The following is a 25,620-nucleotide window of genomic DNA, read 5'->3' on the forward strand; positions in this document are numbered from 1 at the left end:
TTTCCTTGCTACATCCATGCTTCATGTGCTAAATGTTGAACCATTTGGAAATAATAGGTTTTTTTTCTTTCACATATTCATTATTCGTCAAGACTTTTTACTTGGCGTTAAGAAAAAAAAAAACACACACACACACACACAACTGTTAGGTCCTCATGCCAATTGTTCCCCAAAAGAGTAGGTTCTAACACTTTTGATTAGCTTTTTGGTTGTTGCTAAAATATGATTTTCATTAAGACAGAAATGCCCTGCAGGGACTATCTCAGTTTTAGTTTCACAAAATGTGATTTTGGATGGAAAGAGAAAAGAAAGAAAGAGGCTGTTTAACCCTCCTTTTCTTGTGCATAGCAGCACATTACCGCATAATGACACTGAGCAGGGATGAGATCTAAGTATAGTGTGTCTGCAACAGACTGATCTTGTGCATCTGTAAAGTAGGAAAGAGAATCTGGAGATGTGACTATTTCACACCTCTGTTAACATCCCGCATGCAAATCTCAGTTTCAGACTAATGTTTGAATTCATCCTTTGAGACAAGATCCTGAATGTTTCATTTTCAAAGTGATATTTTAATATAATTTTAAATTTTTACAGGTTTTTATTAACTTTTGTGTTACCTTCTGATGAAGAATAAAAAAGAAGTCATGAATGATATTATAAAAGGCAATTCCATACTCCCATGTAGCCCTAAACCTGAATATTTCCTACTTCACTGTAGTCAATTGTATTATGGGGTACTCAGCAACTCCAAGGTATTTTCATAATGAAATATTTTCTTAGCAGATAAGAACGTGCTGGTATAGTTTGCCACAGTTTTTCCTTAATTTAAATTTTACTCTAATTTTTATATCACTCACTGTTCTAAGCCATGATATTGTTCACTTCTTTCATTCATTTCCTGGTGTTTGGGCAATATTCAAACTGATACACAGTATGAGCAAATCATTCTTTTGCTGTGCCAGATCTCTGCCATGTCAACAGCCAGAAGGGAGGTTCCACATCTGGAAAGTAGATGCCCTCCTGTGGAGTTAGGTAGCCCACACATCTGTATCTGGATACATCCTGGAGCAAAAACATACCTCTACACAGGGAACAGTGTAACATATTGACCTGGGAAACATTCATTATGGCTGGAGAGGGATTTTTCAGACAAAATGTTCTTACCAGCTCTAATTTTCAGTTGATGGGTAGGGTAGGTGATAGCTTGTGTTTGATGTGGTGAAGAGAAAGACATGGCAAAACTCTCTACTGGGCTCCTCCTGGGACACCAGGAACGAATTACATGTGACAGATGTTAGTCACTTAATGAATAATTGGAAGAGCCTCAGATACAACAGTGATGAGAGCACTGCAAGAACCCATGGAGAATATAATCATGATGGTAACAAAAGAGTGTCCAGCCTCACAGCAACATGCCAAGAGCATGACCTAAGATGCTTAACTGGCTAAAATATCAACAGATCAAACTGAGCAAGGCTAAGACATAATGTCATCCTTCAAATTGCAGATTTGGGACTGAATTTGCACTTAAAATAACAGTTCGATACTCTTCCCACTGCAGACAGTGGCAAGCTGCCAGTTGACCTCAGTGGGAACAGACTTGGCCAGAAGCTACTGTGCAAGTAGAACGTGCAAAGTGCTGGATTGGTACATTGGAGACATAGTTCACAGTTTAGATGCCAGAGAATACAGGGGGGGAAAAAAAAAAAAAAAAAAAACTAAACCAAATTTTTAAAGTATAACACACAGTCCAGGATGGACAGTCAATGGCATCTGTTAGTAGAAGAAGGCAAGTTGAGAAAACATGGAACAAAGAGAAAGAAATCAGCATCAGCATCTGCTTGTAAAAGAAGGGGATTCGGTCTCTACTCAGACAAGTGACACTACGGAGATTTCTGGCCGCTGATGCTGGCAGTCTGGTGCTGGGATAGCTCTGCAGAGGACAAGTTGAATGTAATATTGAAAACAATACATTCTACTAATTTCTGTTACTGTGGGCATGGGAACACTACTTTTGGGGGCTGCAGGATTAAGTGCAGTAACTGTGTATAAATTAGGAGTAAAACACATCTGCCCACTTAAAAGAATGGATAGAGCAAGGCATATTCTGGAAACAACTGGAATGGTGAAGAAACCACAGATATGAAAACAAAAGGACTCATCCATTTTGTGATGGAGCCAAAGTGCTACTGTAAAATGGAGCTCCTGCACTGAGTCCTGCTAATGATGTGACCTGCACTTTGATAAGTCAGTAATGCTACAAACAACCTTAACTCCCTGACTAAATAGCAAATGACATGTAACATGATTTTATTGAACGATTTAAATTAAAAAGTCACATCCCTGACAATCTGTACATCCCTGTATGACTGTGTTAGATTGTCACAATGGATCTGCCTTGAAACACAGCACCATAAGTGGAAATAACCAGAACATTGCCATTGTTATTACCCATGCAAGGCATTAGTTTCTTGACTTTGATGTGTGTTAGAGCTCTTCAGCCTATTAGCTTTCATTGCACACAAGTGTAAACTCATTCCTAACATCATCTTTTTATGGAAATCTCACCTGTATGCTTATACCCATCACTGGAGCATGTAATAGTGGTGTCAAAGTTAGTAGAGATCCATGCTGTCCCAGCTGGTCCATGAGGAAGGCACAGGCTTGTTAGCTCTGGCTGAATTGGCTGTGGCAGCTGTCTTTGCTCCACTATGGGGCAGGGGGTGGGAGGGGAGAGCAGAGCCCTTGATCTGTGTATCCTCTTTAATCAGAAGTAGATTAACACAGAACTTCACCACATACAGGAACCACATGTCCCTGCTGAGCTGCATGGTAATTAGCAACCAAAATTACTCGTTTGTAATGTTACTTACATTGCTAGTAACAGTAACTCTAACATTAAAAATAAATAAATAAATGAAGTTTAGGTTTTACAAGATTTTTCCCTTGTAGGATGCTCAGAATTTTTGAGTGTGGAGTGGGGTTTTTCTTGAACTTTGTTTTAGATGCAAGTTTGTCAGCATTTTTGTTAAACTAAAGATTGAAAAAAACAGTGTGTTGTCTTCAAAATATAAATAATTAAATCCAAAAAGAATGCTACATTTCTAAGGTATACTTGACATGTAAATTCAGCTCAATTTTGTTTAAGAACATATATCTCTGAAATAAAACATCATGTTGATTTGAAAAATAAGCTTTCCTTTGAAATCATAAATGCTTAATTTCAAAAAAAATGTTTTAATACTTAATGAAATTTCTTTCTGTCATTATCCAAGACAGGACAAATCTGCAACTTGCTTTAATGAAAAATAAATACTCTTTTCACCTTTTTTTTCTGTCTGAATCTAGATATGATCAGCAATATCAGAATCATCATTAACAGAGTTTGTTCTACAGAGATAACCTGAACTCCTACAGGGTGCAACCTTGTCTGACTGCTTGTTTGGTTTCTATGAACTGAGCTGTCCACTTGTCATTCATCAGAGTTTCTGTGAGCAAATGTGAAAGAAAAGAAACAAACAAAAAATTATTCTGTTCTTTGCATTATAGGTAAGCTAATAACAGATGAAATTGAGGCATCTTCTATAGTTGTTAGAATATCAAATATGTCTTTATAAATTTGAAGTACAGAAACAATTCTGTATAAGAATGGCAGATAACAAGGTGAAGGATCTGAGGCTTAACTGATTGCTCCCTGATGTCCAGTTGAGAATCAGCACAAATAATCATTTTGGCATCAGACAGAAGTCAAAGGTCAGGATTTAAAGCTGTCACAGAAAGATTCTTCAAATAAGCCAAGCAGGTGCTTACTAAAGCATTATTGCCTGACGTGTTTAGGGATTCAGAGCAAAGCTTGATGGGAATGGGAATGCAAGGTCTCCATAGATAAACTGGGAGAGCTGTTTTATCTGGAAAATCTTTCCCACTTTTTTTTTTTTTTTTAATTGAACAAGTCTGTAGAAAGCTGGTGGGTAGAGCTCTGCTCTTTCTTACTTTTCTTCTCCTCAGCTAATTAGATTTGTATTGTATTATTATTATTATTTTAAATTTAAATAAAAAATAATGACCTAGTTCATGAAAAAACTGGATGTGCTGTGTACACAGCAATTGCAAAATGGCTCAAGTGCCAGCCTTCTGGAGCAGGTGATGCATTTGTTATTGTACCAGCGCAGAACAGCAAAATATGACTCCTGATGCTTCCTGCTGTTGAGGATGCTTAGCTTCAGAGCACCAGCAAAGCTGTTGCCTATATTGCTGTCCTCCCCAACATGAGAAGATGGACACATCAGTACCAAGTCAATTCAAAGGCTGGACAAAGCCCTTGTATTTACAGGTCTGTGCTCAAGGTGCTGGTTTCTACAGAACCTCAGTATCTTAGTTGTCGACAAGATGATCAAATAGTCACCTCTTGTAAGTCCTCAAAGTATCCATACTCCATTGATAGCTACAAAAGATGAATTAATTAGAAAAAACTGCTGTCTCACCTTCTACAGCAGATTCTAATGTATTTTACTGTTGGTGTTACTAGGAGCAATCAAATAGAAGGGAGGTAATTAACTCAGTTCATGCAGTGTAATTTACCTTTGATACCATTCTTCATGCTGACTTTTAAATCAAAGAAAAAGGTCAGAGATATGCCATTGCTTGAGGGCTATGGATAATGAAAAAGCAGATCTAGCTCAGGTTAAAACTGAGTACAGTATTAAGCATCAAGTCTGATTGTCAACTCTGAAATTTTGCATATGACTTATGAAATTATCCCTCATTCCATAGAGTACTTCTCTGAAAATAGAGGGATCTTGGGCACCTTTTCAAATCTAAGACTGCTTCTATAGGACAGGATAAACATTTGAAGCCAGAGTAAGAAAGATTTCCTCATATGCTGTTGACTGCATCTTGAGAGTTCCCGATATCCTTCCCCAGCTTTGCAACACAAATTATTAATGTAGATGTGGATGTGCATCCTTGGTGATCAGCTGAAGCTTTCAGAAGTTGAACATTTTGCCACTTCCTAGAGAAAGTCTCAAATTCATTGCATCTCCAAACTCTGATCCCATGGGAGTGAATATTTATAAATTCCCTTTAAATGTAGTAAAAACAAACAAACAAATAAAAGTTGTGTAATAAATGCCAGCAGTTAAGTAGGGAGAAAGTGAATGTACAGAGACTGCAATTGCAAAGATAGAGACTGAGACTGCTATAGGCAGCTTTGGCCATGCAATCAACCTCGTCTCCATACTTTTTATCAATTGTTAGATTTTTAGATCCCTGAACAAGTCTCCTGTTTGATTTCTTAGATCTCAATGTCATTCCCATTTGGAGCTCTTCCCTGACTATTCGAGTGGTTACCGTAATATTTCTATCTTTTCTTTAAACTCTTTTCCTGTATTTGTGTTTTTGTTTTGTTTGTTTGTTTCCTTACAGCATATTTAACACACACTGTAGACCAAGGGACAAATTTGGAGAAGGATTTGAGCACCTGCTGCTTCTGTTGAAACTAGCTGGAGGTTTTAGGTGCTTTGCAAATAAAGTTCCTACTGGTTTTGAATATTATCAAATAAAATAACTGCTTCTCATTTACAATGACTTACACAAGGATGTCTCCGTATTCCTTTTCATGGCTGGCTGGATTGAGACACCTGAGTTGGAGCTGCTGCAGTCCATTTCATGAAATGAGCCATCAGTTTAAGGGAAGGATAATAACAGCAGAGGAACTGCTTTACCACAAGAGATCACTAATCCATTTTATCCAGCATCTTGCCTCAATTCTGAATACCTACGAAGAAAGTGTTAAATGCACTTAGTGCATGCGGTATTATACCATGGGGGATATTTCTTCCTTACCCCATCTGGTGATCAGTTTATACCCTAAGGCTTGTGGATTGAATTCACATTGAAATTATTCGATAGGTTCATTTTCAATGCCCAGAAAATATATGTTGTTAAATTCTGCTACATCTGACTACCAGATACAGTAAATCTGCAGTTTTCAGTAAACTACCTATCTGATCTGCCTTTTAAAATAAGTAAATAAATAAAATAAAGTTAGAAAAACAAAAAAGTAAAAAAAAAAAATGTAGAGGCAGACAAACAGTGAAAACAAACCAAACCAAACAAACCAACCAAACAAAAGAAAACATTGGAAATAAGAAAAAAAAAAAAAAAAAAAAAAATATTTTAAGCTAATTTTTTACTAGTCTTTTCTGTTATATTTATATTTGACCCTTATGATTCTGGGGCCAACGTTCAGTAATCTCTTGTAGTTAAGATCAGATTCGGCATTCGGCATGCTGCTAGAAGGTCTTCCCTCCTTTATTTTTTGTGACTAAGATTCTCAAGGGAGTTGAAGGATGGTTCTGCTCTAGTTCCTTTCAATTCAATTAGTAACTCTTTTCCAGATCCTAACGTAGTTTTTGAAAAGGTGTTTCATTAATTTATCCAGAAGGATGTATCCACAGACCTTGCACCTAATTTCATTGTTATAATTTACTGTAATACTTGTCCCAAGAGCAAACTCTAAAACAGTTTTCCAGCCCATGGGATATTCTGACACTTTGAAATATGTTTTCCTTCTGAATTGTTACAAAATATAAAACTCTTTGAGACTTTTTGTCAAACAAAATATTCTGAAATATTTCAGTTTTGACCTTATTGAAATGATTTAACGCAGGTTGTGTTTTAAAGAATATTTGCCAAGATCAAGCATCCTGATGGTTTCCTCAAAAAAATTGTTTATAAAAATGTCACGTTCCTCTGAACATTTTCCAGCTCATCAAGCCAATGATTTTGCTGGAAAACCGTTCCTTTGGAAAAAAAAAAAAATATATATATATATATGCACACATATTGCCTCACTTTTCTGTGACTGATCAGTACAGTCTGGGATCGTCAAACTATGGGAAAAAGAAGTATAAATTGATATTGCTCCAGTCATGAATGTTCTTATTAAGATACAGACCACTTGGAGCTTGACTGATCAGTAATAAATCTGAATAGTCACTTCCAGTAACATGAACAAGACTTGACTTTTCTTTCTTGGTACTTTAATAATGTAACAATGTTAACAATGTCGCTGATATCCAGTGTGGTTTGAAACTAAAAGTATTCTCCATTTATCTGAGTTGTTGCAAGGTTAGCTCAAATTCCACTTGGGGGGGGGGGGGGGGGGGCAGAGAAGGGAGGGAGAAGGGAAAGAAAAGAAACTATGCTAAAACATAAAGCCTTTCAGCTAATAGCAATTTATTTATTCATTTATTTATTTATTTATTTATTTATTAGGACTGTTGTTCAAGTGATCTGTAAAAAAATAGTTGTATTCGAGACTTCTGTGTGGGGTAATCCATTTTCTTCATCCCGTTACAACTCCCAGTGACATCACTAGGAATGAGAAAAGTATGAAAAGATGAGAAATTTGCCCTCAAGCCCTACAACAAGGTTTTAATCAACGTGTAAAAGGTGTATGCAGTCCCACTGCAATGAAGAGGAATTACACAAATGGGAGAACTTTGCCCTTACAGCACAAAGTACCACTAAGTTGCATGTTAAAGGAGGTAAGATTTTCAGGAGCAATCAGCACAGGGGCTAACACAACTTCTCTGAAAGCAAAACAAGCAGGTTTCGCCATAATCTTCCATGTCCTTTCCTAATACCAAAGTGTCAAAACTGAAAAACATGGTCTGAATGTCTCTGTATTTCAGTGACTCAGAGTTTATCTTTACATTCTAACGGTAATTTAGAACAAGCCTTCCAAAATTGTCATACATTTTCTTGAAGGGGAATAAGTTACAGATGATGTGTTACATACTACAGTATTCCCACGTGGAGTTAAATGATACTCTCCAAGGCATCCAGTAATGCCATTTACAGTTGGTCTTATCTTGAAAATGCAGACTGCTTGCCAAGAGGCGTTCCTGACCATTCAAGTCTGGGCAAAATCTCGCATGATCCAGAGGGCGCATGTTTGATTTATGTCTGAGATACTCTTTTACACTCCATTACTCACGCACTTTAATTGCAAAACACTGCATAAGCACATGTGTTGGAAGACAGGACTCATTTACTACATAGTCCAAAGGGCAAGCATCAGGATTTCTGGATTGATATTTAATACTTGAACAATGAAAAATGTGTAAAAGCCAAGGAGCTGGAATAATTGTCAACTGGTGTCATCTTTGCTCTAGTTTTCAGTCACTTTCTGTAATTAGATATTAAATTTTGTGCAGAGTACACTTGATACTCCAAACATGTCATCTCTATTAAATTAAACAAAATCCAGGAGGGATGAGAGTTTAGATTGTGATAAGCTTTGAAATCAGATGTTGTAGCTAATAGTCATTGTATTTTTACTATCTTTTTTTCTTTTTTTCCTTCATGAAGGATGAAAGATATCTCATGAGTTGCTTGTCAGTTGGAAAGTTAGTGAATTATTTCCTTCAGTTTGGTGAATTAGTAGATGTAGATTAATAGATCTGTAAGATCTTCAAAGACTGACTTCCAGCTGAGAATAGTTTATTGCTCTATCTGCTGACTCAGCTAGAAGACAGTTCCTGGCTTGAGTCTCAGAATTAGACATTTAAATTTGGATTTTAAATGAATTTATTTAGGAGTCTATTGCTACCCTGTGACTCTAAACTTGCAAGTTGGGAGCTCTAAATTAAAAAGCTAAATGGAGATCAGAACTACCTCCTTTGCTCTCTCAGTCATTTAAGTTCTTACTAGCCTCCCCAGTTAAGGCTGAGAGTACTTCAGCATACAACTTAAATATATTTAACAATATTCTGCCTTTATTATACCTTTATATGAAACCTCTGTACAGTATCATGTAGTAGACTTAAAAAAATAATAATAAACTCAACCATTTCATAAGGTATTTGATGTGCAACATGGGGTATTGCATCCTAATGAAAATTATAAAATACTTTTGAAGACCTTTCCATTTCTAGTCTTCTCAGTGCACTGTAAAGCATTACAAACATTTAAAGCTGTGTTTCAACATCTAGAAATAATGAGGGAACAGAGGCAGAGGCAGATTAAGATGAAATTTAGTGTAGATCTTGTTGTGACTCAAAGGCAAAGGCAGGGCTAATGAAATGTTCGTGAAATCCATGAAATCGGGAGAGTTGCACCACTTGAAAATCTGAACCTTAATCTACTTCATTAATCAGTGCACACTTTATTTCCATTGGTCCCACATTACATTTTTCTTCCTTTCTAATTTATTATTGTTATTAATTCCTATTTCTACTATTATGGCTGCTATTCTCTTTTAAGAATGACCTTAAATAAACTCCAGGAAAGGACTTTTGAAATTCAGGGCTAGAGTAATGAAATGGCATTTTACTTTCTTGAGCTATTCCAGTTTACTAAATAGTAATTTGAGGTTTTTTTTTTTTTTAATAGTTTATTTGTTCACTTGCTTGCTTGCTTTTATCCGAATGAGGATTCTGTATGTGCTGCAACATTTGAACATTTGGTCTTTTCATTTCTGAAATAAAAAAGAGGAAAAGGGAAGGAGAGAGACTCACACAATTTTATAACAGCCACTCAGATATCCTACTAGATTATTTACAAGTTAATATACAAACTAAGCTGCTTTATGCTTTAAATACGTATAGAAATGAGACATTATAACTGACTGCAATATTTATAAAAATTTTTTTTTTAAATAAATGGTGAGTGTGGGGAGAACACAATAGAAAAGGTGAGAAAGAATTGCAGAGAAAGACTGAGACATAGTTCTTAGTTTTTAATAAGCCTCACAAATCACATAATATCCTTTAAACAATTGTTGCACCTTGGACTCCTGTCGAGCCCACCTCACCATTGATATTGCAAGTGTGACACCTCTTATCCCTTTATTAACCTCTCCATTTTATGATCTGTTAGTCATAGATGCACATCTGCTTCACAGGCCATAACAACAACACCTGCCTAAACATCTTAAAAACAAGGCGTCTAAGTGCATAAGCAGGACATGTGCTCCCCAGCAATGGGAAGCGTATCCTTCCCAATGGTGGTAGAGCCAGCAGAGCAGCTATAGCCTTAGCGGCTCATATGGTGCACACTTGTGGTTGGCTGGCATGGGGCTTGGCCGAATAGTGAGAGACTCTCAGGTTCAAACAGTTGCAAATTATTTAACAGGAATAGGGGTGTGAATTTGTTATGTGATCATGTAATGGAAGAGCCTCTCACGATACATATGTGCAAGCCATGGGGTCAAGGCTGTGAACACTAAGCCTGAATCTCTGTTCTTTCATGGACCAGTACAATACTGCAGCTTACCGCCCAGTAAAAATAAACTCTGTAAAAGTTCAAATGAGTTCTCTTATTTAAAGCTTGGTGGAAACAGCTTTGGTGTCCTGAATACTCCAGCAATCAGTCAGTCCTGTAAATGTATGCCTTTCAAACTCAAATGCATTTCAAGTGCCTCTGTCCCACCTCTCCCTCCTCAGATACTCCAAAAAATGCAGCCATTGCTCAGATGTTGAATGAATTTTCTCGCTAAGAGACGATTCTGGGAAATAGATGTTTGAGAGCTATGTGTTGGAAAGAACCTGTCTGCTGCCCTTTCATTTATCTGTTTGTTTAGCATTGGTGTTCCCTGAAATAGCATTAAAACTCTTCTTATATATGGTAAATTGAATTGTTATTATGAACACGGAGAACATTTTTCTTCATATTCCTTTTTTTAGACACAAGCATTGATTAAAGACCAGAGAATAGGGGCAGAAATGCTGCACAGCTGAGCAATTTCCACCAATGGGGGCTGTATTTCAGATAAAAAAACAAAAGCCCCATGCTCAACCCACTGTTTATAATGGTCTAACGGGTGAGACAAGTTTGCACTAATGGTTGAAGCAAGAGAAAGCAGGACCCTGATCTCACAACAGTTGAATATCTGAGAAGCAGGGATCGGTGCTCCTTCCTTGCTATGTTGGCTGCACCAGGGATAACAGCCTGGAGACAGAGAAATGACCTTGTATCACCCTTCATCTGGAACAAGAGGAAGCCTGGCACCAACCTTGCAATTCATTTGCTTATTTGCTTCATACAAATGTTCCAGCAATTTTACTCATAAGCTGCCGTGTATTTCCCCTCTTGGCATGACTCCTTCCTTACCTGCTATTCTGCTTTAGCATAAATCCCAGCACTAAAATTGAATTGGGCAGAAATTTTGAAGTTACCTGTCATCTTGTGGGCAAAATCAGGATGGTTTCTAATAGGCTCATGTCTGTTGATTTACAAGATACAGATAAACTTGTGAAGAAAGTTTTTCAACAGTGATTTTTTGAAATTTTCTTGGTGTAAATGCTACTACCCTGTAACCAACAAAGCAGTTCATTTGGCTCCTGTCTTTTTGGGATTCCCTTACCTGACTTTAACTACTAAAACACATTGAATTAAATCCTGGTCTTTCCTAAAGCCGTTAGCGGCATTCCCTGGACTCAGAGAGGACCAGGATTTCACCTACTCCCTCACATTTCTCCTTTGGCCTCCAAGCTTTGTAGATGAGAAATTTCAAAACTGGATTGCTCATCTCAGCCCACAGGACATGGCTGTTGACCCACTTTTACACAGCAGCTGTGGAATACAATGACATTTCAGGAAACTTCATCTGCCAAAAGGTGCTTTCAGCCACACTATCACCTTAACAACTGCTGGGGAGTGAGTACATAATGTGCATGACATTAGCACCTGTTTTTATAACACTCCTGTTAAATACCAGAGGCCAAGACTACTGGGTCTTATTCAAAATACTGCTTGCCCTCAAACCAGATTGTTTCCCAGAAAATGCCAGAGAAGAAAATGATTTCCCAAAAGAGAGTCAGCCTCTTTAATCTACTGGGGTGATTGCTTGTGAAAAATCACTGATTGCACCTCTAAGTTAAAATTAGTCATGTTTAAATGTCACTGATTGGAATACCTGACACTGTAAACCCAAATGAAGGAGAGTCTGATAAAATATCCTAATCAGGAAAAGAGAGCATTAAATTAACTTAATATTCTAATGTACTTAATGAATTATACAAAGTTTGATTAATTCAATTCTAAACCAACTCAGTAGTGACAGTCAGTGGATTCTTTAGTTCTCATCTGGTGTTTGCTTAAAGGCCTGTGCAGCAATGAGTTCAGCAAAATCCTTGCCCAGTTCATCATATTGAGATATCAAATAGAAACACAGACAAATACAAAAAATAAAGGAAAACACCCCATTTGAACCAAATAGTGAAGGCATCATCACCTCAGAGAAATCAGGCAAGGCTGAATGTCCAGTGCTTACCGGATCTGTGAGTAGAAAAGAGTTATAATCATGGGGTTCAATGTTTGGTGTAGTACAAGCCACATCTCTTTACCTAATAAATGCCCTGCGAAGCTCCCTGTGTCTAACCCAAGCACATATTTTGCTCATCATATTTTATATTTAAAGTTCTGGTAACTTCATCACAACTCTAGGAAAACTTTTTCCAACGACAAATAGCCTTAGAGTTTGTACTCTATCCTGGTGTCTAGTCATTACATTATGGTGTTCGTGTATTTGCCTTATAAAAAATCTTTTTCTTAACTTAAACCTTTGATTGTGTTGCTAATTATGGACCATAATAATACGTAGGATTTCCAGTTATTAAGTTGGGGAGCCCTTCAGTTCCTAATGCTGTTTCAGTACTAATTTGTACTGAAAGAAGCTTCATCATTCCATAGTTTTCCTGTGAATAAAAGGTATGTACGTTTATGTTAATGATCTGCTACCTTTTTCTTGCTATTAAATAATGGAAGTACAGCAAAGATTGCTTATTGCCCATACCTTCAAACTGAAAGAAAAAAGACTAAAACTCTAAATCAAAAAATAATTTTTAATCTATCCTTTTGTGTATCCAAACTTTATGCATGATAGGCAGAAAACCAGAAGATAAATATTTTCATTTATACCTTATTAAAAGATATGACATGAGTAATAGGGCACTCACCATAGGATATGTATGAATAGCAGAAATGCTGCATGCTCCCATTGACAAATGGCTCTGAGTTCACAGCCATGAACAGCCATGGTCCCTGAAGACTTCTACTGAAGATTACATAACCTGTTATGTGAGATTGTTTAGATTTTTATTAGTTTTTAATTGAAATTGAACACTTAGAAAAACAGTGAAGTAGGCAAACTTACCGTTCTATGATGAAAAAGCAACTTGTTTAATCCAATGAATATTTCTAAGAAGCTACTGTACTTTCACAGGTGAAAAGACACCGACTGTGGTGTGTATCCCTCACAGATGTACAAACTGATATGTGTCCCTCTTTGTCTGACCAGGATTACCCTAGTCTGGTGATTAAAATATCACACAGCTAAAGATAATTAAATTGTCAAGGAGTTCAGCACCAAGGATAAGATTTGTTGCCCCTTCATTACTCCACATAATTCTTAAGATGCCTGTTGGTTTAAATACAGGTGTTTGTGGTTATCAGTCATCTTGGAAAAAAAGCTCCAAGCAAACTTTCACTGTTTTTTTGATGGGGTGAACACATCTGCCTGCAGCCACTGGTTAGCAATTACATGTAATTCAGGAAGAAACATGTCTATGGTTTATGTTGGAGTATTAAAATTATAAGCTTTTACACTGTTGGGAGGATTTATGGGCAGAGGAGAGAGATTTGGCTAAGGAGTTCCTTGTGAAAACACTAAGAAAACAAGGGACTTTTTTCTATATTCTTGGTATGTAATTCTTTATTTTCTGTTTCTAAGAGATGTAGTCTGCCCACAGAAACATTAGCACTACTGTAGATTTCTAATAGTATTTAACAAGAGAGTGTCTGAGGAAGGGAGGTTCAGGTTCTGATTTTTGATTCTAGAGATAACTATACCAGAAGGTGAGGGAATAGAGATCAAGGTCTGGCTCTCCACTGTACCCAGTGACTGTCCTAGTCATAGACCAGGATAATCCCTCTTGTTCACTGGATCACAAGTCTTTTTCTAAGTAGAATAAAGTAAACTTTTTCACCTGAAACAGCTTACATATGGTTCTCCCCTGGGGGTGAGAACTATGGATTTGAAATTAATCCTTTCAAGAGAAGATAATCTTCAAACCTAGGTTTTCTGATTCCACTCAGAGTTCCCTGGGCAGGGACATAATGTATAGAAGTAATGATATTGCATTTTTATAAATAGACACCAACTCTGAACTCCAGATTTTTACACAGGCAGATAGTGACAAGACAAAGGGTAATGGTTTTAAACTAAAAGAGGGGAGATCTAGTATGGATGTTAGGGGGAAATTCTTTACTCAGAGGGTGGTGAGGCTGGAACAGGTTGCCCAGAGAAGTTGTGGATGCCCCATCCCTGGCCATGTTCAAGACCAGGTTAGATGGGGCTCTGGGCAACCTGATTTAGTGGATGACATCCCTGCCCATGGTAGGGGGATTGAAACTAGATGATCTTTAAGGTCCCTTCCAACCCAAGCCATTCTATGATTAATGCATCCTTCTATCATGAGCATAGGCTCTCAACTTCCTAACAAGAAGTGGTGATCTGGTACTCTTTTTCTAATTATTTCACAGAGTCACAGAATGGTTGAGATTGGAAGGGATCTCTGGAGGTCATCTGGTCCAACTCCCCTGCTCAAGCAGGGATACCTGGAGCAAGTTGCCCAGGCAGTTTTTATTCTCCAAGGATGGGAGACTCCACAACACCTTTGAGGAACCTGTTCCAGTACACAGTCATCACAAGTACATAAGAAAAGTGTTTCCTGATGTTTAGAGACAACCTCTTTTGTTTGAGTTTATCCCATTGCCCTGGCATGGGGCACCACTGAAAAGAGCCTTGCTCTGTTTTCTTTGCACCCTCCCTTCAGTTATTCATACACATTGATGAGAGCTCCTGAGCCTTCTCTTCTCTAGGCTAAAAAGTCCCAGCTCTCTCAGCCTTTCTGCAGAGGAAAGACACCCCAGTCCTTTAATCACCTTTGTGGCCTTACATTGCATCCTTTCCAGTATGTCCATCTTTCTCATACTGGGGAGGGGGCAGAACTGGACACAATACTTTCTTATGGTCTGTGTTTTTTTCTTTTCTTATTTTCTTACTGTCTGTTTTGGTTTGTGATCTCAGGTGGCTTCTACCCTCCACTCTGAGGAGACCTGTACATGGAATCTAAATGTCAGACAAAAGGTCTAACCACAGACTGTGCTGTGGGCAGACAACTAGAAGTTAAGCATTGTACCAGTGAACGCAGTGATCCCTAAGTTCCTTTACAGATTCATATTTTAACTTACTTAATATAGAGTTCATCTAGAGCTCTTCCCATCATCAGTGGAAACAAATAGGCAGCCTGAGGGAGAGTGACCTCATTCCAAAATAGCTCTGCAATGTCGGAGGTATTTCCTTCAGTAGATTCTTCCTGCTTAAACTAGACTTCATTCATTCATTCATTCATTCATTCATTCATTCATTCAATTTCCCCTGGAAGGAAAAATGTTTTTCCATTGACTAGAGATGCAGAGGTGATCAATTTAGACTAAATGCCTAACTTTCAAATAGGTGGAACCAATTGAATGAATCCTAGCCTTTATGACTTACTTTGCCATCTGTAAAATTTAAGCTGTTCTCTCCCTCAACAGGAGGGTGCAAAGCTAAACACTTTAAAGACTGATAAATGCTCAAAAATGGAGGTTGTGAACACAGAAGTCAGCAGGAATTTTGCTACTGACTTCAGTTGTGCCAAGATTTAATGCATACAATTTAACTTATGTTTGAAGTAAGCTTTCATTGTTTTTTATGTCCTAGTATTCACAGAACAGGTAAAAAAGTCAGTATTAGATGGCTTTCAGAAATCCAGGCTTTCTTGTTATGAACTGCTACAAAAGACAGTAATAGAGCTCTAAATAGCAAGGAAGGCTTAAATAATCTCATAACCATATCACCTGTATTATGTTTTATAATGATTCCGAGTATGATTGCTTTTGCAGATGCTGGTTGCTAAGTTTCTCGTATGGGGACTTCAGCTATTTAGGGATGCATGGATGTATATAGCATATTGTTCCACTGAATGTCAGCTATTGAGCCATTAGAACAACAACTAGAGGAAAACTGCTCGGCCATTAAACAGGAGTGTGATAAATTCACAGAATATTTTCAGTCTTGATAATCTCAAAACAGTTACAGCCTTAAAATCATTCTTATTTTTCCCTAAGCAGTAAAGATGTAGAGCAGACATGATTATGTTCTGCCTAATATTACCAGATGCTGGAGTAGTTCCCGATTTCTACACTTGTGTGCCCAGTTGCATCCCAGCTTCATACCATTCACTATACACATTTTTTTTTTTTCCTTGCCTTGTGTCCAGGCAGGAGAATAGGCCAATGAAACCCTCAGGGCATTTTAAAAAGGAAGTTGACCAGTGGCGTCTAGACACAGACTTTTGTGTCAGGTATTCTCTGGTTTAATAGAAGTCAAGCCTGTGCAAACAGTTCACCATGGCTGCTGCTATCCTGATGACTGCTGATCTCTTCTCAGGGAACCTTCACGTCATCCTGTTACTTCAGAGTTTTGTAAGAACTTAAAAACATATGGGTATCAAATAAAGCTTATGAAAATAGCTTCTTATGTAGGTTTAGATATGAATTCAAGAGTGAAAAAACAGACTCTGCCAAGCATTAGGAATAGCCTAGCCAGCCAGTTCTTTCTATGGCAACTACACTGCTGGTTCAATGCACCTTTAGGATTACATAGAACCATAGAACCATAGAATCATTCAGGTTGGAAAAGAGCTCTAAGATCATCTAGTCCAACCATTAACCTAGCACTGCGAAGTCCACCATTAAACCATCACTAAGCACTACATCTACACTTTTTTGGAAGACCTCCATGGTTGGTGATTGAACTACTTTCCTGGGCAGCCTGTTGCAATACCTCACAACCTTCTCGGTGAAGAAATTTTTCCTAGTATCTGGCTTAAACCTCCCCTGGTGCAACTTGAGGCCACTTTCTCTTATCACTTGGTGCTTGGGAGAAGAGCCCTATCCCCACCTTGTAAAAGCCTCCTTAAAGGCAACTGTAGAGCGTGACAACGTCTTCTTTGATCGTCTTGTTCCATAGGCTAGATATCTTCAGTTCCCTCAGCCACTCTTCATAAGACTTGTTCTCTAGACCCTTCAACAGCTTTGTTGCCCTTCTCTGGACATGCTCATGGGGTTGTTGTGCCCCAAGCGCAGGACACAGCACTTAGCCTTGTTGAACTTCATACAGTTGGCCTCAGCCCACTGGTCCAGCCTATCCAGATCATCCTGCAGAGCCTTCCTACCCCTGACCAGATCGACACACGCACCTAACTTGGTGTCATCTGCAAACTTACTGAGGGTGCACTCGATCCCCTCGTCCAGATGATTGATAAAGATATTGAGGAAAACTGGCCCCAATACCAGGCCCTGGGGGACACCACTAGTAACCAGCCTCCAACTGGATTTAACTCCATTCACCACAACTCTTTGGGCCTGGCCACCCAGCCAGTTTTTAATCCAATGAAGATTACACCAGTCCAGGCCTCGAACAGCCAGCTCCTTTAGGAGGATGCTGTGGAAAACAGTGTCAAAAGCCTTACTGAAGTCTAGGTAGATCACAGCCACAGCTTTTCCTTATCTACTGAATGCATCACCTTGCCATAGAAGGAAATCAGGTTCGTCAAGCAGGACCTGCCTTTCATAAACCCACGCTGACTGGGCCTGATTGCCTGGTTGCCCTGTAAGTGCTGCATGATGGCACTCAAGATAATCTGCTCCATGAGCTTCCCCGGCACTGAAGTTGACTGACAGGCCTGTAGTTTCCCAGATCCTCCTTCACACCCTTCTTGTATATGGGTGTCTCATTTGCTAGATGCCAGTTGACTGGGACCTCACCTGATAGCCAGGACTGCTGATAAATGATGGAAGGTAGATTGGTGAGCACTTCCAACAACTAACTCAGTACCCTCGGGTGGATCGCATCCAGCCCCATAGGCTTGCATATGTCTATGTGGTTTAGCAGGTTGCTAGCTTGATAATCCTCATGGATTATGAGGTCTTGATTCTGCTCCCTATCTCTATCTACCAGCTCAGTGGACTGGGTACCTGCAGAACATCTGCTGCTAAAAACTGAGACAAAGAAGGCATTAAGTGCCTCAGCCATTTCCTCATCTCTTATCACTATGTTTCGCCCCACATCCAATAAAGGATGTAGATTTCTTTGTACCCCTTGTCTTGTTTGTGTATTTATAAAAACATTTTTATTAACAGCAGTAGTCAGACTGAGCTCAAATTGGGCTTTGGCCCTTCTAATGTTGTCCCTGCACAGCCCTACAATATCTCTTTATAGTCACCCTGAGTGACCTGCCCCTTCTTCCAAGGGTCATAACCCTCTTTTTCTTCCTGAGCTCTAGCCATGGCTCTCTGTTCAGGAAGGACAGTCTTCTTCCATGCCAGCTCGTCTTTTGACATGTGGGGACAGCCTCCTCCTGTGCCTTTAAGATTTCCTTCTTGAAGAGTGTCCAACCTTCCTAGACTCCTTTGCCCCTCAGGACTGCCTTCCAAGGGATTCCGTCAACCAGTCTTCTAAACAGGTCAAAGTCTTCCCTCCAGAAGTCCACGGTGGCAGTTCTGCTCACCTGCCTCTTTACTTTTCCAAGAATCAAGAACTCAGTTAATTCATGATCACTATGCCCAAAACAGTCTTTAGCCTTCACTTCACTCACAAGTCCTTCTCTGTTAACAAGCAAAAGATCCAGTGGGGTGCCATCCCTAGTTGGCTCACCCATCAACTGTGTCAGGAAGTTATCTTCCACACACTCTAGAAACTTCCTAGACTGTTTCCTCTCTGCTGTGTTGTATTTTCAGAAGACATCTGGTAAGCTGAAGTCCCCCATGAGAACAAGGGCTAGAGATTGCAAAGATTTCTCCCAGCTGCTTATAGGATATGTTGTCTGCCTCTTCCACCTGGTTGGGCAGTCTATAACAGACTCCCACCACGACATCTACCTCACTGGCCTTCCCCCTGATTCTTGCTCATAAACACTCAACGCTGTCATCATCATTGTTCAGCTCTACACAATCCAAACACTCCGTCACATACAAGGCTATACTCCACCTCTCTTTCCTAGCCTAACCTTTCTGAAGAGTTTGAAGTCATCCACTGCAGTGCTCCATTCATGTGAGCTGTCATACCATGTTTTGATGATAATAACTGTGTCATAGCCCTCCTGCTACGCAATGGCTTCCAGCTTGTGGTGGTTTTACCCAGCTGGGCAGCTGATCTCTACCACAACCACTATTTCACTCCCACTCCTCTAAGGGAAAGGGGGAGAAAATGCGATGAAAAGGGCTCAAGAGTTGAGATAAGGACAAGGAAATCACTCACCAATTACCGTCACAGGCAAAACAGACTCAGGATACTGAGATTAATGTAATTTATTACCTATTACTAACAAGCTAGAGATGTGAGAAACTAAAAGCAAGTGAAAAACACTTCCCTCCCCTCCACCCTTTTCTGTATGCTTCCCCCAAGTGGTGCAGGGGAATGGGAAATGGGGCTGCAGCCAGTCCATAACACTTTGTCTCCGTAGCTCCTTCACGGTCACTCTCTGCAGGCCCCTGCTCCATGTGGGATCCCTCCCATGGGATGCCGTCCTTCCCAAACTGAGCCTGCGGGAGCTGCCCACAGGCAGCAGCTCTTCAAGAACTGCTCCCACATAGGTCTGTACCATGGGGCCCATCCATTAGGAACACACTGCTCCAACATGGGTCCCCCATGGGTGGACTCCTTACAGAGGCCATCCCTGCAGGCCCCTGCTACCAAAACCTTGCCATGTAAACCCAATACACAGCTCCTCCTGTTTGTTTCCCATACTGCGTGCATTTGTGTAGATGCACTTCAGTTGGGCTAGTGATCCTGCCACCTTTTTGGGGGGAAAAGCCTAAACCAGCTCTGTCAAGCCTGGTTTTATCCCTTTCCCCCTTCAAATCTAGTTTAAAGCCCTTACAGTGAGCCCTGCTAAATCCTGAGGAAAGATCCTTTTCCCCTCTAGAGACAGGTGATCGCCATCCACTGCCAGCAGGTCTGGTGTCTTGTGAAATGACCCATGATCAAAAAAAAAAATAAAAAAAATTATCTCGGTGACACCAGAGCCAGCTTAGAGCCAGGTATTGATTTGCTTGCTCTTCCTGTTTCTCGCCTCGTCATTCCCTGGTGAGGGAATCTTAGCAAGAATATATATAGGACTCTCAAAGTTTTACAAGGAGTCTGAAGGTTGTTTAAATATCGATTGCCTATTTTAGCTAAGGACAGGGTTTAAAATGTCTAGTGGAATCATATAATAGTACCTTAGAAAATGATCAGAGAAACAAAATGTTTCTTCTACCTCAAAACATTTCCCAAAAGACCTTGTGAGGTCATAGCAAATGGCTTGCATGAAGAAAAAAGTATATATATTTTTCCAAGTAAAGAAATTACACTTCTCCCTACAAAACTCTGCAGAACTTGTAGAATTGAAAAGGCAAACGCCTCTCCTTCAAGAGTTCCAGAAGAAATAATTCCCAGCAATGAGCTACAGTTTGCCAGCTCTGACCTCCAAGGTTTTGGACGTCATGTGTTTTCGAGCCCTCACAATCTGCAAGAGAAAGCCTGGCAAAGAGAGAAGTGTGGGTTGCTAAGGGAGTTCTACAGCAAAAAAAGACCACATGCTAGCTCTGTGAATGAGAGGGTAACCCCTAAATCACACACTGGAGTAAGCCCAAATTTCAGCTACTTATGGGTCAGCAGAACAGAATAATACTGGCAGCTTTAGGGAGAAATCTCTGATGCTTGTACGGATGTGGAGCGGAAATAGTACTAATTTAAGCACTGGAAAGCTTTTCTCTTTAACCTTTTCTTTACTGTTTCAGTAAGTTTGAATCATATTCAAGCTGAAAGATTATGTTGATGTAAAAAATACATAATTACTGGAGAATGATAATTCATGTCACTATACTATAAATCTCCACCTATGACTCAGCAAGGCTCAAACCCAGTTGAGCTGTTCAAGCCAAGCCCATTTGTCTGGAGCCCCTGTAAGTTCTTTGTTCAGCAGTACATTAAATTAAATCTTTCTATAATTGCCTGTTCCTATCATATGAAAACCTTTTTTCCTTTTGCCTTCTGTTGCAGGACATTATGATTTTCAGAAATTTTAAATACGTGAAATTCAGCACAAGGCAAAAGATTTGTGTTTTGGACATTCTCAGACTTATGTGTGAGCCTTAGATACTTCTCCACAGTGTTTTGTTACAATACATGCATATTCTGAAATGCCTATGGTTTGTGATGTCTTATAAACTGAAACTTTTTTTTTTTTAATGGGTGAGGTTGACCTAGTTGAATTTTTATGGCAACATCTGTCAGTGACATGAGGAAAACAAGAGTCTTGATTATCTGGTAGCCATCCATTACACATACATGTTGTTAAGAATAAAAAATGATCTGTGAGTTTGGCCCAGGAATAGAAACACATATGGAGCCTGTGGCCTTAAACATTGGTGCTATGTATTCTGAAAAGAAAGAACAATTCAAAGATTAATGAAGAATCTCTAATATTTTTTTCCCATTAAATATATAAATAAATAAATAAATAAAAATTGCTGTGGGACAGCATCATCTCCATTAAGGGGAAAAAACCAAGAAAAAAAAAAAACAGAAATATTGGATTTGGACAAAACTATTTTACATGGTATTTTAATTGCTTCAGTGTCTAATCCCAGAACTAATTTATAGTAGAGTAGCTATCTTCTTCCTGTAACATTATAATGCTTTCATATTTTAAACCAGGTTCAAAGAGCAGCCTGTATACTTTTCCACTAAAAGAAAAAAATGAATTGCTATAGGTAGATCAGGGTAAAAGAATAGCACAATAGCTCAACAAGCAGGGATAGGGTCCTTTCTTTACTCAGTGGAAAACTGATTTAAAAGCTGTCTGGTACACATCAAAATGCCTTCCACAAAACTGATTCATTCTACTTTATAAATTTCACAGAAATAAAGGGTTTTAGATTTTTTTTTATTTTTTTTTAGTGTCCAAGCTACTCACATAGAATGTTTTACAATGGTGATCAAATTTGATGCCCAGAAAAAGCTGTGGGAATTGAGGCCCATGAAATCTTGTTTCAACTGCTTTTATATTTGCTGTCGGAGATGGATATCATTCTCAAAAAGAGAAGGGCGTTACTTTGGCTCTTAGTGTATTGCTGATCTTTCCCTTGTGTGCTTGTCTCAGAAGAAGCAGGAATAATTGTATAGCTTAGTCTTCAACCACTGATCAGTAAAACTATTTATTGGCCATCACCCTATACTCAGAAATGCTACAGCCTGGAAGCCTGTAAAATCAGGAAAAAGTTTCCCAAAATGGAAAAAGAAGTGCCGTTATCTGCCCCAAGGTCCTTATTCTTGTGCTTTTTAATAATTCAATAGGTTGTGGGAACTTTCAGTCACTTTCCCCTATTACTTTTCTTGGAGTCCAGATGAGGGAAGTAAAGGTAATAATTCAATAGTTCCAAGGGAGGAACAAAGCTGGGAACAGATGGATCTACTAGAGAAATCTCAGGTGTTCACGAGCAACTAGCAACCAGAGCTTGAAATTAGGGAGGAGAATGAAAATCTAAAAGCAGGAGATGCAAGATCTCTTTGCATTATTTAGGGCTTGTGATGCACGGTGAGTACTTTTTTCTTTCAAAAAGTAGGCCATTGAAATCTTGAGGGGTAATAGTGCAGTGTAGTACTATTCCTTGTGAGGAAGAAACTGACTCATATGGTTGAATTTTTGATGTCTTACAATAAAAAGCAATGATCCAAGCTCTCTGACATTCTATTTCAAAGCCCTATATACCATAAAGTGTTAGCAAAGTTGTTGTTTTTTTTTAATGCTCTTTTTATGCTCAACTTTAGTGTATTTTAGTGTGTTTATTTTTCTGCTTAGAAATTAATGCTCCTCTTCCACAGTGGCTGCATGTAACTTGTGCTTAGTTTTCTTTTTTGAAACGACATTGGACATCTTTTGCAATTTTCGGGAAAAAAAAAAATCAAGCTTTTAAAAGTGATTTTCTAAATGTGTACTATAGAAATATAGTGTAAATATCTGTGCTTGCACAACTCCAGAATCTATCACTTATATTCTGCTGCGGGAAGCTCCAAAAGAAGATTGTACTACAGAAATGCAACAGTTAAGTAATAATTGAGGATATGGGTTTTTCTAGCAAACACACTGAGAACTATACATAAGACTTGTCTTCTAACTTGGGAATGTTTACATTTTAAAAAAGCACTGATCTAATTAATCTGTGGTCACTGTCAACAGAACTTAGAGCAATAGTCACTGTGTGAACCTGCACAAAGGAAGCAGTCAGATAACCCTTAAACAAGCTGCCGAGCCCAGATGGGTGGTCTTGCAGGTTGTCACTTGGTTTGCCCTTTCTGTTTACATCACTTAGTTATTTTTTCCATTAGAGAAAGCCTTCAGATGCAGGGCTGATTGGTATGTTTTCTTAGTTTAGCCATTCATCATGTTCTAAGTATTGATTCTGCAGCTAGAAATGCTGGTTGCTCGAATCAACAGAGGATATTCTTGTTACTAGGCTAACAAAATGTGGATGTTTGTGACAAGACTTATTTTCACTGTTAGGGCCATCACTATGTAAGATAAATTTTCTTGTAAAGGACCAATTTTTTTAAGATTTCTGCACACTCACAATGAAAATATTATGTGGGTGAGAAACACCTGTTTTCTAAAAAATCTTTCTGTTCAGTTTCATTCTGCTGCAGATTTCACAGATGCTTTAGGGAAAAAGAGGGACTGCAGCTCACACCCTAGGATAGACAGGAACCTAGGACAGGTAAATCAGAAACTTGTACTTTAATTGTCAACGTGTCTGCTTCAAGTAAGGTGCCATCATTTTATAAAAGAAACATTAATCAAACAGTTTGCAGTTACATTGTCTGCATCCCAGGTTGTGCAGTAATAGGCACTTTATTTCCCTCCCACTTGCTCACACACACATTCACCCATCTAATACTACATTTAGAACAGATTCCTTCCAGCTTGGACTCCCAAATGTTTCCACTGGGAGATAGTAAATACTCTGTTTGTGTAGTACAAAAATCCAGTGTATGTACAGTCCCTGTTTAATGAGATAAAACACAAGCTGAAGGTCTGAATGGGTCCCAGATAGACTTATACATTAAACACTGAACCATATGTCCATATAAATAAATAAACAACTTCACTGTACTGGTAAAGAAACAGCAAGAAAAATATAAAAATCTGTGTTTCAATTTTATGATTTTTTTTTTTTAAGTGGATGTTTACTGGTAAACTACATTTCACTTAAAATTAAGAGACCAATGCAAATAAATGTACATACACATATGTATGTATATATAATCATATATAACTTTCGAATTACACTACATACAGAAATGGTCTCTTTTGAGGGGGGTGAAATTACAAAGATATACTTTTACCTGTAAAAGAAACATTCATTCTGAGAAGCTGAGTTTGTTATGTTGAACTCCAGCACCAGTGACAACCTTCTTCAAATCTAATTAAAAAGATCTCTTTTAATGAAAAATCTTTTTGTGTTAAAGCAATTTTCTTGCTTTAAATTGAAAATTCCAATGAATGTTTTATAACAATGAATTCTTTTAGATATGTGTAAATATAATGAAAAATAACTTTATATTTTCAAAGAATTTTTTATCTGTTTCCTGAAAAGAAAATGTCAGAGACCCACGAGTGCATGCAGTACCAAGTAGGGGCCTACAACAAGGGTTTAGAAAAAGCCAGAAAGAAAGGACATACACAAGCTTTTTGTAATAGTTCAGATGTTGGACTGAAGCCTTGGTTTGGGTGTTTTGTTTGAATCAGTTCACTTGTCACTAACTCATTTCTGTAGAGTGAACAAATGAATACATTTGCTTTTGAGTATGGGTACAGTCAATATGTGATCATTCTTGTTGATAAATCGACTCCTAAAACTTAAGTGAAAAAGTCATAAGTAAGAGCTGAGTGTTTGAGAATTCAAATAAATAATTTGTCAGGAAACTGTAACCATCTGTCAGTCCCTTGCGCTGGTAGGCTTTTTTTCCTTTTTTTTTTTCCAGGCCACTAACAAGAAAACTAAACTGCCAAAACCAAATAAAGAACATACCTTTCAGGCTTTTGATCAAAACAAGTGAGAAGATGACCAGTCATATAAAGGGAAAAAATAAGATCATAGAGATTACTTAGACTTTCAAAATGGATCACAGGTTTATACTATAAAATAGAGGCCAAAAGTACATTCCTCAGTTATTCTATGTAAACAGACATCTAAAATGGCAAGAAACTTGTTCTCCAGCTCTATTCCACAATTAACTTTGAAAGAACTAAGGCCAACATGGAAATGACAGGTGCTTGATGAGAAACAGCTAATTCGAAATATTGGCATCTCATTAAAAATGACCTGATTTTCCAAAGTGCAGAGTTGCATGAGAAACCACTCAAACCCTGTCTCCTTTGGAATTTAGATGCCATATCCTGCTTGGAAACTTTATACCAATTTCTGACAGGCTAGGGCTGTTTCTCTACTTTGTTACTCACATAA

At 38.5% G+C, this 25,620-nt stretch overlaps 1 long non-coding RNA gene across 1 annotated transcript in view; it reads right to left on the bottom strand.

The window, feature by feature from the left end:
- Window positions 1-7,277: 7,277 nt before the first annotated feature.
- Window positions 7,278-25,620, bottom strand: part of LOC125182662 (uncharacterized) — a 20,393-nt gene continuing 2,050 nt past the window's right edge. Inside the window, exons 2-3 of the long non-coding RNA XR_007162853.2 lie at window positions 12,966-13,079; window positions 7,278-7,377 (exon numbers count right to left, since the gene is read on the bottom strand). This is a non-coding gene — a long non-coding RNA (uncharacterized lncRNA). The remainder of the gene's footprint in view (window positions 7,378-12,965; window positions 13,080-25,620) is intronic.

Source organism: Anser cygnoides, chromosome 1, assembly GCF_040182565.1.
Source record: "Anser cygnoides isolate HZ-2024a breed goose chromosome 1, Taihu_goose_T2T_genome, whole genome shotgun sequence".
NCBI classification, from domain to species: Eukaryota; Metazoa; Chordata; class Aves; order Anseriformes; family Anatidae; genus Anser; species Anser cygnoides.